We start from the raw sequence: 14,328 nt of genomic DNA on the forward strand, positions 1-14,328 counted from the left end.
GCGCCTCGGCTCCGCGCCGCCCCGCGGGTCGGGCAGGCAGGGGTGGGGGCGCCGAGACGCCGGAACCTCCCCCCCGCCCGCGCCGCGGCCCCGAGGGAAGCGCCGCGGCCCCGAGGTGGGCTCGCCGCAGGGGCGGGGGACGGCGCATCCGGGTGAGCGCGCGGCGCCCCCGCCTCCCCCGCGCAGCCGCACGGGCCGCCGCCGCCGCCGCCGCCGCCGAGCACGCCGCGCGCCGAGAGCACTGCGCCCCAGCGGCCTGCGCGGGCGGCCTTGCGGCCCGGCCCGCCGCGTGAGGCGGCCCTGAGCGAGCGGCAGCGGCGGCGGCATGCGGGGCGACCGGGAGTAGCGCGCCGAGCCCGCGAGGCCCGGCGCGGAGGCGGGGGCGGGCGCGGCGGAGGCGGGGCCCGCGCCGGGCCCGCCCGCCCGCCGGGGGAGCCGCCGGCAGTGGCCGAGGAGGCGGCGCGGCGGACGGCGGCCCGAGAGTAGCGCCCGCGCTGCGGCCCGCGGGACCGCGCCGCGACCGCCCGGGCCGGCCCCGAGGAGCGCCCGCCGCCGCCGCCGCCGCCGCGCGCGGACCGAGGTGAGTGTCCGCCCGCGCCCGGGCCGTCCCGGAGCTGCGGCCGCTCGCGCGGGGCGGGCGGAGGAGGGGGAGGCCCGGCCGCGGCCGCGTCTCCCCGTCCTTTGTGGCCGGCGCTGCCGTGGCCGAGGCGCGGGCGCGCTCGGCGCGGGGTCCGAGTCCGGGACTCCGGGGCTGCCGGACACGCGGCGCCTCTGCTTGGCAACTGCGGCGAGCAGCGAGTTTCCGTCCTAGTTTGTCATTGAGTTAGAACCGTTCTTCTTTGGGAGACGGAAGTTTCTTTTATTGACCAGAAATACAGCTAAATATGGCTCCTGGGTTCGGCCCGGCGGCGTGGTACCTGGAGCCGTGGTGCCGGGCTGACCCTCGCCGGGCCGGCGCGACGGGGGAGGGGAGGACACGCGGGCGGCCCGGGGCGGGGGCTTCCCGGCGCACTGCCCGCGGAGGGGACCTGAATTCGCAAAGGTCTGTGGCTGGGAAGTAGCGGGCTTTAGGTAATGTGGCAGCTCTTCCTGGAAGATCGAATGAATGAAATGTCATTTACTCATCCACAGTCAACACAGTGCCCATTTAAAGATTTGCCAGGAATTGTGTTGATGTGCATTGTCATTGCCTCTCTTACCTGATCAGCCTTGCTGAGTGAGGGTCCTCCCTCCTCCAAACTTGTGACCTTGGCCTCATTCTCAAAGCCACTGAGCTAACTAACCAGTCCTTCAAGCCAAGGCGCTTGGCATTTTCTGGCGAGTGTGGGCAATAGGCAAAGTAGTCTTTGTGATTGTGAACTGTTTCTGGAGGGCAGAGAATGTTACCTTAATCGTACCTTATGCTTACTACGTTAATTTATAATAATTTCTGAGAAGGGTGTGTGTGTGTGTTGGAGGCAGGGGGGTCTTGTCCTCATTTTTCGGAGGAAGGAGTTGAGGCCTGAAGAAGTTGTAACTTCACAGGTCACAAGCTAAAGCGGCAGAGCTGGGGTTCAATCCTAGGCCTTATCAATCCAGTGCTCTTTACATCACATCCTTGTCCAGACTTGGATTGTCCCTTGTGGTAGCTACTAACCACATTTGACTTTAAATTAATTAAAATTAAGTTTAAAAACATTCAGCTTGTCAGTTGCACTAGCTACATGCCCAGTGTTCAGTGTCCAGATGTGACCAATGACTACTGTTGAACAGTGCTTATCAGGACCATACATCCATTTATTGCGAAAATGAATGTTTATTGAGTGCTGTCTATCAGGCATAGTTTTAAGTCTTGTGTGTACTGTGGTGAATAAGAGAGATGCAGTGTCCTTGCCTTTTTGGAGCCTGCTTTTGCATGATAGTTTGAGGGATGTTTCCGTGGTAGTTCAGAACCTTGCTGAATCAAAGTGTGGTTCGTGAACCAGCAGCAGCATCCTCGTCTTCTGGAAGTTGGGAAGAAATCCAAAATCTCAGGTCCTAAACCACGTCAACCGAAAAAGTATCTGTTAAAGTGAGTTAACAGATCTCAGGTGATTCGTTCACATCGAAGGCCTTATTGAGAACATCAGTGATACCCGACTTGAACCAATACCTGATGGATTGTTTGGTAGGGTTTTTAAAAAGCAGGCTCTAAAACTCTTGGGAACACTCACCATTTATGCAAATACTTGTTAAATGCCTGGTTTCTCCAGGCATAAGGACATAAGCTTTATGAAAGCAGAGATTGTGCCTTTCTTTTTTTAGCCTTGTATCTCCAAAGACTTCATAGTGCCTGGTAGGCAGCAGGCACTTAATAAATGCTTGCTGAGTGTATGAATGAGCTTGCTAGGAAGTCAGAACTGGTTGTTGGTCTCCAGCGATTGCAAGCAAGTTAGTTCTCATGGCATCAGGTAAGAGCATGGGACAGGAGTCAAAATGAAGGTATAACTATGTGTAGTTTTTCAACTGTAAGCCCCAACTGAGGCCTGAGTTTCACTCTTGGCTAACTTGCATGCCCTCTTTTTCTCTCTCTCTCTTTTAAATTTTTTTAAATGTTTATTTATTTATTTATTTTAAAGAGAGAGAGAGAGAGAGAGTGCGAGTGGGGAAGGGGCAGAGAGAGAGGGAGGCACAGAATCCGAAGCAGGCCCCAGGCTCTGAGCGGTCAGCACAGAGCCCTTCGTGGGGCTTGAACTCCCGAACTACGAGATCATGACCTGAGCCAAAGTTGGACGCTTAACCAACTGAGCCACCCAGGCGCCGCACTCTCTTTCTCTTTTTAATGATATAAAATAATATCAACAAGTTTAAATCTCAATCATGTTAATCCTATATGTGTGTGTGTGTGTGTGTGTGTAAATTATATTTTTTAAATTGAATTCCAGACTTTATTTGGATTTCACTAGTTTTTCCATTAATATTCTCTTTATGTTCTAGGATCCAGTCCAGGGTACCACGTTGCATTTAGTAATTATGTCTCCTTAGTCTTTGGTCTGTAGCAGTTTCTTTCTTTATTATTTTTCGTAACTTTGTAGCCTTGAGGAGTACTGCCCTGGCTCTCTCTAGACAGCTTTCCGTATACCAGATAGGATCATCCAGTTCTGGGAAAAGACTCTCATATTCAGGACAATAAGGCTGTGAAAGGAATAACTTCCTCTGCTCTTGTTCGTTTAAACAATACATATATTAGGCTTATGTAACAACATACAACTTTAGTACTTTTTATTCAGTAACAGATTTCTTGGGATACAGTTCTTGATTGGTTGAGATTCAGAAGAGTATTACAGTATTGCCATTGTGATGCACTATTTTAAAAAATATTGAGTTTTTATTTTTGTGATGGGTTAAGAGCTGGGCCGAGGTGGAGGAGCAGGGGAAAAGATTGGCTGAAAGAGGCAGCAGGTGAGAGAGGGACCAAGGTGAACGGAGTGACGGGTAGTGGAGGAACAGTCGAGAAGAGAACTAGGAGTGAATACTTACTGTGTGTTCACTTGTTCAATTAATACTCATTGAGTGCTTATTGTGTGCCAGACCCAGTACTAGATAGTTGAGATATCTGAAAGTGGGACAGCATTAAGCAAATAAACATGCAAATAAGTATGTAATAATTACAACTTGTGATGAGTGCTGTAAAGAAACAGTAAAGGATGCTGGAGAGACTGTGGGTGGGGGCAGCTGCTGCTTTTGGTTGTCTGGGTTGAGGAGGAAAGGATTCTTTGAGTAAGTGAAATTTGACCTCTCTGTGACTTTTGAGGACCTTCCATAATTACACCACACTGTTTTTTCCACATCACAACATGTACTTGCCTCTTTCTCCATAGGAACTGTGCTGATTTCTAGCTCCGTGTCTTTGTACATGATTTCTTCTCAATAAATCATTGATTGCTCAAATCCCATCTCCTTTATGAAATCTTTCAGTGTTGATTAATGCCTCTGTCATTCTACTCGAGTGTATGGTATTTGAGGGTAGGGATAGTATTTTACATTTATATCTGTGTGTCTTCATTTAGTCCAGCACAAAGCCAAGATTAATAAGTAGTTCTTAAGAGGCTAGAGCCATTCTGAAGTGTTAATATTTGGATGATGAACCTTAGAGCAGTGAGTGAAGATCCAATTTGTTTTTTTAAATTAAACTTTTTGTGGCATAACTGTAGATCCACATGCGGTTATAAGAATTTAGAAAGACCCTGTGTGCCCTTTACCCGTTTGCCCTCAGTGGTGTCATTTTGTAAAAGTATAGTATAGTATCAGACCCATGACCATGTCACTGGATAGTCAAGATACAGAACATTTCCACTACAAGGTTTCTGCATGTTCTGTAGCCACACCCACTTGCTTCCTACCTTCCTATGTGCTCCTTAAGCCCTGGCAATAACTAATCTGTTCTCTATTTCTATCATTATGTCATTCCAAAAATGTTTTATAAATGGAATCATACAGTGAGTCCCTTTTGGAATTCGCTTTTTTTTTTCACTCATTATAATTTCTGGAGACTCATCTAGGTTGTTGCGTGTATCAATAATTGATTCTTTTGTGTTGGTGAGTAGTACTTTATAGTGTGGGTGTACTTTTATGGTTCTTTCAACCATTTATCTGTTTAAGGACATCTGGTTGTTTATAGTTTTTGCTGTTACAGCATTATTTGTTGAAAAGGCAACATCTTTCCTTCATCAAATTGGTTGTGTCTTTGTAAAAAAAAAAAAAAAAGCAGTTGGGTATATTTGCATGAATCCATGCCTGGGTTCTCTGTTCTATTCCATTGGTCTGTGTGTCTGTCCCTCCACCGCTGTCACAGTTTTGGTTACTGCGCTGTATGGTAAGACATAAGTTGGTGTAGACTGATTCCTCCCAGTTCTCCTTTTTCAGAATTGTTTTAACTATTCTTGTTCCTTTGCCTGTTCATATAAATTATGGAATAATCTTGTTTATATTTATACAAAACTCTTGCTGGCATTTTGATAGGAATTGTAGTAGATCTGTGTATCAGTCTGGGGAGGATTGACATTTTACTAAGTTGTGTCTTCCAGTCCGTAAACATGGTATGTCTTTCCATTTATTTATATCTTTGATTTCTTTCATTAGTATTGTGTGGTTTTATCATACAAATCTATGTTTTGTTAATTTTTTTGTGTGTTTTGTTACATTTACATGTCAGTATTTTTATTTCAAGCAGTTGAAAATGATACGTATTTTAAACTTTGGTGTCCATGTGTTAATTGCTAACATAGAGAAACATTAAATTTCTTGTGTTGATCTTGTTCCTGTAGTCTTGCTGAATCCATTTATTACTTCTAGGAGTTTTTCTGTAGATTCCTTGTGACTTTCTAAATAGATAAGTATGTCATGTATACATAGGGGCAGTTTTATTTCTTTTCAATCAACTTGACTTTAATTTTCTCTTCTTGCCTTCTTGCACTGGCTAAAATTCCAGTCCTATGTTGAATGAGAATACTGACAGAGGACATCTTTGCCTTGTTACTGATTTTAGGGGGAAAGCATTTAGTTTTTCATCATGTTTGGGCCAGTCTCAGTTTATCCATAGTGATACTGTTGATTAGAAATGTCTGGAGTTCTCGCCGTTCGTAGACTTTTCCCTTTTGCAGCCAGTGTTGTGGACTGGGTCTTGAAGTTCTTATTATGATTGCAAGACACACCTCAGCAACAATCTTTGGTGAACTTTGACAAGATGATAAGGTTTTTTACACACAGGTCCTTGAGGGTACACCCCACATCTGGGGCACACAGCAGATAGAGCATGCACACCTGGGGTTCTGCTTTTAATGGTGTAGATGGTGAGGTGTCTAGGGTTTTGCAGGTTCACTCTTTACTGGTTAATTTAAAACATAAGAGTGGGAATTAGGGCATGGGAAGGGAAAAGAAAGCTATCCAATGGTTAGTTACTTAAGTGTAATAGCATTTCCTAAAAAAGAGTGGGTGGGGGGACTTCATGGGTGGGGCAGCCTGGTTCTTTATCTAATTGTGTAGCAGGCTGTTCTGTTTATTCAAGATGGGATGATGTCTTTGAAGTGGATGCCTGGGCAATGAAAAGCTTAATGTCAGGCATTCATACTACAGTTGAAAAAATGAATTGCCAGGCACTGATACTGTGCACTATTACGTGTATTATTACCTGTAAATTTTTTGTAGATGCTCTTTATCAAGTTGAGGAAGTTGCCCACTATGCCTGTCTTTCTGAGAGTTTTTATCATGAGTGGGTGTTGAATTTTGTCAAGTGCTTTTTGTGCATTAGTATGGTCATGTGATTTTCCTTCTTTAGCATGTTGATAGTGATGGATTATTTTGGTTGACTTTTGAGTTGAGCCAGCATTGCATCCCTGGAATAAACCCCACTTGGTCATGGTATGTAACTGTGTATATTGCTGAATTCTATTTGCTAGTAATTGTTGAGAATTTTTTGCATTTATATTCATGAGGGCATTTAGCACTATAAATTTCCATCTCAACATTGTTTCAGCTGTATCCTACAAATTGTGATAGGTTTTGTTTTTTGCCAACTTTTGCTTTCGGCTCAGGTTGTGATCCCAGGGTTGTGGGCTCCAGCCCCATGTTGGGTTACACGCTGAGCATACATAGAGCCTGCTTAAGATTCTGTCTTTCCCTCTGCTCCCGCTCACACTCTCTCTCTCAAAAATAAAAACATAAACAAAAAAGAGTAAGTTGTTTAGTTTCCAAGTGTTTGGAGATTTTCTTGTTATCTTTCTGTTTTTGATTTCTAGTTTGATGCTGTTGTAATTGGAGAACACACCGAATCATGTTGTGATTTCAGTTGTTTTAAATTTGTTGAGGCTTATTTTATGGCTCAATATATGGTCCCTCTTGGTGTATGTTCTGTGAATGTTTGAATAGAATGTGTTTTCTGCTGTTGAGTGAATTGTTCAGTTAGATCCTGTTCGTTGGTTGTGGTGTTGAGTTCTTCTATACTTGTTGGTTTTCTGTCTGGATATTGTGTCAGATCTTGAGAGGGATGTTGAAGCCTCCAAGTATATTTGTGCATTTGGCTGTCTTTCCTTTTAGGTTATGGCAGTTTGTAGTTACGTATTTTGCTGCTCTCTGGTGCATACACATCTGGGGTTGCTTTGTTTTCTTGATGGATTAACCCTTTCTGTCATTATATGATGTCCTTCTTTGTGTCTAGTGATATTCTTTGCTCTGAATTCTACTTTATCTGATATTAATATTGCCACTACTTTTTCTTTTGCTTGTTTTTAACTGGGGAATATATCTTTTTTTTTTTTTATTGTTTTACTTTTAACCTGTATTGTTACTTTTGAAATGTTTCTTGTAGACAGCATGTAGTTGGATCATGTCTTTTAATGCATTCTGCCAATTCCTGTCTTTTCATTGATGCATGTAGGCCATTTACATGTAATGTAATTATTTTTTTGTTAGGACTTAAGTCTGCCGTTTTATTTTTTGTTTTTTGATTGTGCCTTCTGTTTTTTGTTTCTCTGGATATCCTTTACTTCCTGTGGATTATTTGAACATTTGTTTTTGGAAATCATGTTGATTTATCTATATTGTTTTTGAATGTTTTTTAAATTTAATTTAAATTAAACAATTTAAATTTTATTTCTGTTTATTTAAAAAATTTTCAAATTTTTTATTAAAGAGGGAGAGGGAGACACAGAATTTGAAGAAGGCTTCAGGCTCTGAGCTGTCAGCACAGAGTCTGACGTGGGGCTTGAACTCATGAACCATGAGATCATGACCTGAGCCAAAGTCAGACGTTTAACCGACTGAGCCACCCAGGCACCCCAAACAAATTAATTTTAACTTAACAAATTAAAATTGTTTTTTTACTCATTGCTTTAGCTGTTACATTTTATATACATAACTATCATTGTGTATTGGTATCATCACTTTACCTGTTCAAGTGAAGTATAGGAACCTTATTTCCTTTTATATCCCTTTACCTTCCCCAATTTTATTTATTTATTTTATTTATTTATTTTAAAATTAATTTTGGCGGGGGATGGGCAGGGAGAGAGAGAAAATCATAAGCAGGCTCCAGTGTAGAGCCTGACAGGACTCTGTCTTCATAAACTGTGAAATCACGACATGAACTGAAATCAAAAGTTGGACACTTAACCGACTGAGCCACCCAGGCACCCCTTGCCTTGATTTCTTCCTCATTCCTGAAGGATATTTTCTTTGGTCATGGATTCCATCTTGTTCTTTTCTTTCAGCACTTGAAAAATGTTGTACTACTTTTTTCTGGCCTCTGTAGTTTCTGATTGGAAATCTGTTGTCATCCAGTTATCCCTCTGTGGTTAAGGGGTCATTTTTTCTCACTGTTGTCAGGAGTTTTCTTTTAGTTCAGTTTTCAGAAATTTAATTATGATACATCTTGGTGTGGATCTCTTTGGGTTTATACTGTTTGGGGTTCACTCACATTCCTGAATCTGTAGGTTTATGTCTTTTACATAGGTGGGACATTTTTCACCATTATTTCTTTGAGTACTTATTCAGTCCTTGTTCTTTCTCCTTTCTTTTCAAGACTGATGACTTGAATGGTAGATCTTTTATTATGGTCCCACAGGTCCCTACTGTCTGTTTTTCTTTATTTTTCACTGTTCAGCTTAATTTCAGTTGCTATGTTTTTCATTTTATTTTTTCTATTCCTTCCATTCTGCTATTGAGTCCATCCACTTAGCTTTTTATTTTGATATTTTTCAGCTCTAAAATTTCTGTTTTGATTCTTCTTTATATCTTCTATTTCTTTTCTAAGGTTATTTGTTTCAAGCATGTTTGAAATCTGTTCAAGCATTTCTGTCACAGCTGTGTTATAATCATTGGCAGATAATTCTGATAAGTCATTTTAGTTTTGGTGTCTACTGATGTGTTTTTCATTGAGTTTGAATTTATCCTAACTTTTGGTATGATGGGTGATTTTTAAAATTAAAACCTGGAAATTTTCACATTCTATGAAATTTTGGATCTTATTTAAGCCCTTGTTTTAGCTGGCTTCTTTTTGACACCACTCCAGTAGAGGCAGGGGGCAGCATGTGGTGCTGTTTTGTTATTGCTTAGAGGAATTAGATGTGCAGGCTCCCCACTTGGGCTTCCTTGACCCAGAAGTAGAGTGTTTTGTTTACCAGGTGGGGTAGAGGTCCAGGGTTTCTGAGGGTGGTGGTGTGGAAGGGTGCCTTGATGCCAGCTGACGTGGATGAAAGCCTGGGCTCCCTGTTTGGCCTTGTCAGTGTCACTGTACCGTGGAGGGGCTTGAGTGCCTTGTTACAGCCTGGTGAGAACATGGAAGTCTAAGCTACTCACCTAACCTTTGCTGGCCTAGGTTAGACCACAGTTTTTTCTGTATTATTTGCCTGGAGTAGAGGGTTTTGTTTTGGTTTTGGTTTTTTTCCCTGTAAGAGTCTTCTGTCTTGGTAGGATGTCCCATTTCTGGTCCTCCGGCTAGAGACAACAGGCTTTTGTTGGGATTTATTTTGTCTCTGCCCGTTGGCATTCCCAGGTTGCCAGCTTATTCAGGTCCAAGTCTGGGATGTATGAGGCAAAAATAAAACCCAGGAAACACACCATTGTGTTGCTCCTCAGGGCCTGAGGTCTAGTCTGCCTTCTTTGCACATCTGAGAGTCTTATGTTTGTTTTATATGCAGTTCAAATTTTTTATAGTTAATGGGAGGAATAGGAAAAAGTACATCTACTCCATCTTCCCAGAAGCAAACATTCCTGAAGGACCAGTTTTTAACACCCCTCCTTTGTCATGCGTTATGTAACTCCCAGATTTTTAAAATCATTAGGTTTAATAGATATAAAATTTCTGTCAAATTGCAGTCAGAATTTATAAATGCTTACTCTCAATCTCTGTATGTACCTTTTCATGGAGTAGATATAAGCAGTTTGCTCTCTAAGGACTACACTTTTGTTAGCCCTGCCTAGATCTTAACGACTTAATTCTTTTTGAAGTTATAAATGAACGATTAACAGTTCAGCTTAGTTTCTGCTCTACTGTTTTCCTTGTACTTTTGTCTTTAGAGTTGTCCTCAGTGTGAAACCCCTTTAGTCCTTAAGGAGAAGGAATGTTTAGGATTGTTTAGGGCAGCTGTAGTAATAGTGATGAGTGTTGAGAGTGCATCTCTGGTTTATGGACCCATTTTTCCTCTAATTTTTAGAATTCCTTTAAATTGTTGTAAATCATAACATAAATTCTTGTAAGTGTTTATAAGAATATTTTACAGTCATGGCAGGTTATGATTTCGGAGGTTACAGAGAGCATATGATTCTTTTTGGTTCTGTAAAGACCTCTTTAGGCTTCGGTATATTTCTTTTTTAGTTGACAACCTCAGCTGTAATACCTAAGAGACACTAGGTAAAGTCTTCTGGAGTGCCATAAGGTGATTTAAAGACTTTTTAAGATGTCATGGTTTTTGCTATATTTTAGTGTCTTTGGTAGTTATGACTTCCTTCTCATTAAAAAAAAAATGTTTATTTCAGGTATCAGTTCAGTTATTAAAAGGAGCAGAATTTGCATTGCATTGAGAAGGCCATATGTTAAGTTACTGGGTTGTTCTTCGGAAATTACACATTACATTTTATGATTTATTATTTTCCTTAAGGTTAAGTTTTCTGGTAATAACTCTTATTTTTCCATCCCTAGGAATGAGCAGGGTTATTAATACACAGTTTACTATTATTCCCAAGTTCCTGTGCATAGCAAGGACTTTAGAGGGTTAGAGGGCAGCACTGTCATGATGGTGAGGGTTGGCTGCTTCAGGTATTGAAGTCCATCCATATTCTTCTCATAATAACATTGCAGAACTTAATTTTAATTAAAGTGTTTCCATGCAAAGGGAACACTATCTGATATAATAGAACTGTTGCAGGGATGTAGTAGTCACGAAAGTTTCAACTTTTACCCAGATTAGGGACACAGGAGAACTAAAACACTTTTGCCACGGGGCATGGAAAATGGTGGTAGGATTGCCTTTGATCTGAAACTTAGGAGAGAATTGAGAAAGTAGAGGGAAGAAGAGGATGGTTAATTGTAGACTAACAGTCTTTGAACAGGGCTGGAAATCTTTTGATGAGCAACCTCTGGAGAATTTCAGTGCTTGAGATATAAAGGACACTCCTGGAGAGAAAGGCGCTTTGTGGTGGAAGCTATTGATGGGAAATGCCCTTCAAGAGTGGTGGAATACTGGCAGCTTAACGGCTGGTGCTTATCAGCTGTGGGCTTTTACCTTGGAAGGGAAAGTGAAAAGCTTTAAGGAAGAGTGACTTGGTTCAGATAGACTGGGATGTAGGCTATTGATAATTGGAGATGGGGTGGTAAAACACAATGTATATGGCACTGACCTGCGCCAGGAACTATTCTAAGGGTTCTCCTTATCACTTAAGTCTTTATAACAACACTTGGAGGTAAATGCTTTTTTAAAAAAGTTTATTTATTTAGAGAGAGTGTGCACATGGTGGGACAGAGAGAGAAAGTGAGGGGAAGAGAGAGAGAGAATCCCAAGCAGGCTCTGCACTGTCAGTGTGACCTGAGCCGAAATCAAGAGTCAGATGCTTAACTGACTGAGCCACCCAGGCACCTCAGAGGTAAATACTTTTTATCATTATCCCCATTGTACAGATGAAGGAACAGTAGTACAGAGGGATCTGCATCTGTCCTTGTTTCTGTGCGTTTAGCATGACAGTCTGGCTGCAGAGTTTTTGGTCCTAACCACCAAATTAGACTGCCTTGTGAGAATAGTGTGGACAAGATTGATAGGAGCTTTGAATAGTATGAACTTTGAAGGCAGCAAGGAGCCATTGAAGGATTTTGATGGGAGTATTGGTAGACATCAGAATTTAGCTTTAACGTGCCCATATTTTAAAAGATTAGAGGCAGGAAAATGAGGCTAATGCACTAGGTCACTTACTTGTGTGTATAGGAACATACAGGTGCATTTTTAGAGATGGAACCAGTTGTTCTTGTCAATGAGTTAAAGAAAGAGAGAAGTCAGTCACTCAGCCTGTAAGAGGATGTTAACGTCAACAGCAACAGGAAAATAAATTTTGTTTGAGGATCGTTAATGAATGTGTCTTGAGACATGTCCAATTGCAAGTATCAGAATGGGACTCCAGGTGGAATTATCCTGCAGGCATCATAGTAACAATACTTGATCTTGGGAGGCCAGGTCAGGTCTGGACAGGACAGATAAGCATGATTAGCATTGGGGTGCTAAAAATAGGGAGTGGTAGAGATGATTGAGAAATGAACCTGAGGGGATGCTTACATTAGGACTCTAGAAGAGGAGTCCTTTATGTCCTCATCAAGCAAATATTGGTAGCGTGTTGCATGCCAGACACTGTGAATACAAAGTGAATAAAACAGACTTGGTTTTGTTTTGATCACACAGTGTAATGGGGCAGACAGAAATAGAAACAAGTAAACAGGGGAAATGACATTTCAGTTGAGACCCAGGGTTCAAAATGGTTTTCATACAGAGAGTGGTGGCAAGAGGATTCCAGGGGAAAAGAATGGTGTATGCAGAGACTGTGTCACTGAGGAGAACTCATTCTGTTTAAGGAACTGCAAAATCCGTGTGGCTGAGGGGTCGCTGGTGCCACAGAAGGTGTGGTGAGATGAGAGAGAAAAATCCGCATGGGGCAGATGTGGCAGGACCGTATTTGCAGTGCTGTTGAGAGGTTTTGGGCAGGAGAGAGCTCTGTTTTGAATTTTAAGCAGACCACCCCTGCTGCAGTGTGGAGAATGGATTTGGGAGAGAGTTTAGGATGACTAAAAAGGAGGCCTGGTGGCCAGTTGGGAGAATTGCAGGGGGTCTGGACTAAAACGGTGATAGTGGATCTGTTGATGCCAAGGGCGGCTCCAGTGTTTCTCTCAGCAAGCTGCTCTGGCCCTCCCTGGACTTCTCTTTTGTGCTTCTTTTTTCCCCCCTTCTTATCATATCAAGTATTATGTCGACACTGTCATTGTATCCATCTGTGTCCATTCTAGACTGAATTCCTAAGCAAGGGCAGGGACCTTGTTTTACCGGTCTCTTAAGCACCAGTCCCTACCAGCTGACAAGTGATCAGTATGTGTTTAGTAAATCAGTGTGCTTACCTTCAGAGGTGTGAGACTGTGGTCAGTTTTAGACTGAGTCTTTTTCCTGTTGTTTTTGTCCTTGGGGAAACTCTGAAAGCTGGGTTTGCTGGTGGCAGTGTTACAGGGACAGCGTATGCTGACGGGGCCCGTGTGTCATTCAGAGGTGTGGCTAGGTCTCTAACCACGGAAGGTCTATGTGATTTCTGTAGCAGGAGAAAAGCCCAGGTGGAAGACCTTCTGAAGGATGACAGGCACCTATGTCCAGTGCTGTTGAGCAGGCAGAAATGTGAAAAGCATTCTTCCACTTCCTTGCTTTCTCTGCTCTCTTCAGTTTCAGCAGAGAGGTAACAGTGGAAATCACATTACAGGGGGTGTAGGAGTGAGTGCATAGTGCTAAGTGGGACAGTGAGTGTGGACCCTTCCTTGAAGGAAGTATTGTGGGGAGGGGGAAGGGGGGGGTGTAGCTTGAATTGGGATAGTTGAGGGAAATGTCTTTTAGAACTGGAAGGAGCAGAGCCTGTTAATTGCAAGCAGTGGGCTGGTGTGGTGGTGGCCGTCTGTGAGACTGGGAGGTAAGGAGCATGCGAGTCTTTTGACCAGGGACGAAGAAAGAGTAATGTGGTGCATTGGAGATGGCAAATACCCATTGAAAGGGGGCCACCAGTAATCAGCTCCTGGGATTTTGCGATTTGGGTGTGCTCATTCAGTGGTGGCAGAGGATTCTAGTTTACCAGAGAAGCCAGGAATCTTGATTTTTTCCAGTGAAGTGTCCTGATTTGTAAATGTTGACAGTTCAGTTTTTAAGAGTATTTTTTTCGTGGAGACGGGAGGGACAAAACCCTTCAGGCGCAGTTTGCCTAAAAGTTACCTCGGGAGAGAGGCTAGTGAAGTTGACTGGTGAGTGTGAAAGAAGAGAGGAGTGTTGTGGAACCAGGCTTCTGAGGCTGAAGAGGATGCAGTCAAGTGTACAAGTGAGGCGAGCATGATCCTTGAAAAGGAGGAAGGACTCAGAGGGGAGCAAAGGGAGGGTGAGGTGAAAGTGAGGTGGAGGGGACTTGAGTGTGAGGAGGTGACACTGTAGAGTCAGAGGCCAGGATCCTGTGGGGTGGTCCATGAGGGTGCGCACACGGGAGGGGGTGGTGAGGGGCATCCAAGAGAGGGTTTGTAAAGAGCAGTGAGGGCCCCTCCATCTGGCTACTTAGCATGGCTGGACCGTGCACTCAGAACTTTGTCTGTGATGT

At 43.1% G+C, this 14,328-nt stretch overlaps 1 protein-coding gene across 2 annotated transcripts in view; it reads left to right on the forward strand.

Moving 5' to 3' along the window:
* The first annotated feature begins 427 nt into the window (after positions 1-427).
* GALNT1 (polypeptide N-acetylgalactosaminyltransferase 1) overlaps positions 428-14,328 on the forward strand; it is a 128,769-nt gene continuing 114,868 nt past the window's right edge. Inside the window, exon 1 of one of the 2 annotated variants that reach the window (XM_086682755.1) lies at positions 428-580. The gene's annotated coding sequence lies outside the window, so the exon portion shown is untranslated. The remainder of the gene's footprint in view (positions 581-14,328) is intronic. The other variant, XM_086682756.1, reaches the window with a different exon arrangement.

This window comes from Puma concolor, chromosome D3 (genome assembly GCF_028749965.1).
Source record: "Puma concolor isolate L17-30 chromosome D3, mPumCon1.1.hap2, whole genome shotgun sequence".
NCBI lineage: Eukaryota > Metazoa > Chordata > Mammalia > Carnivora > Felidae > Puma > Puma concolor.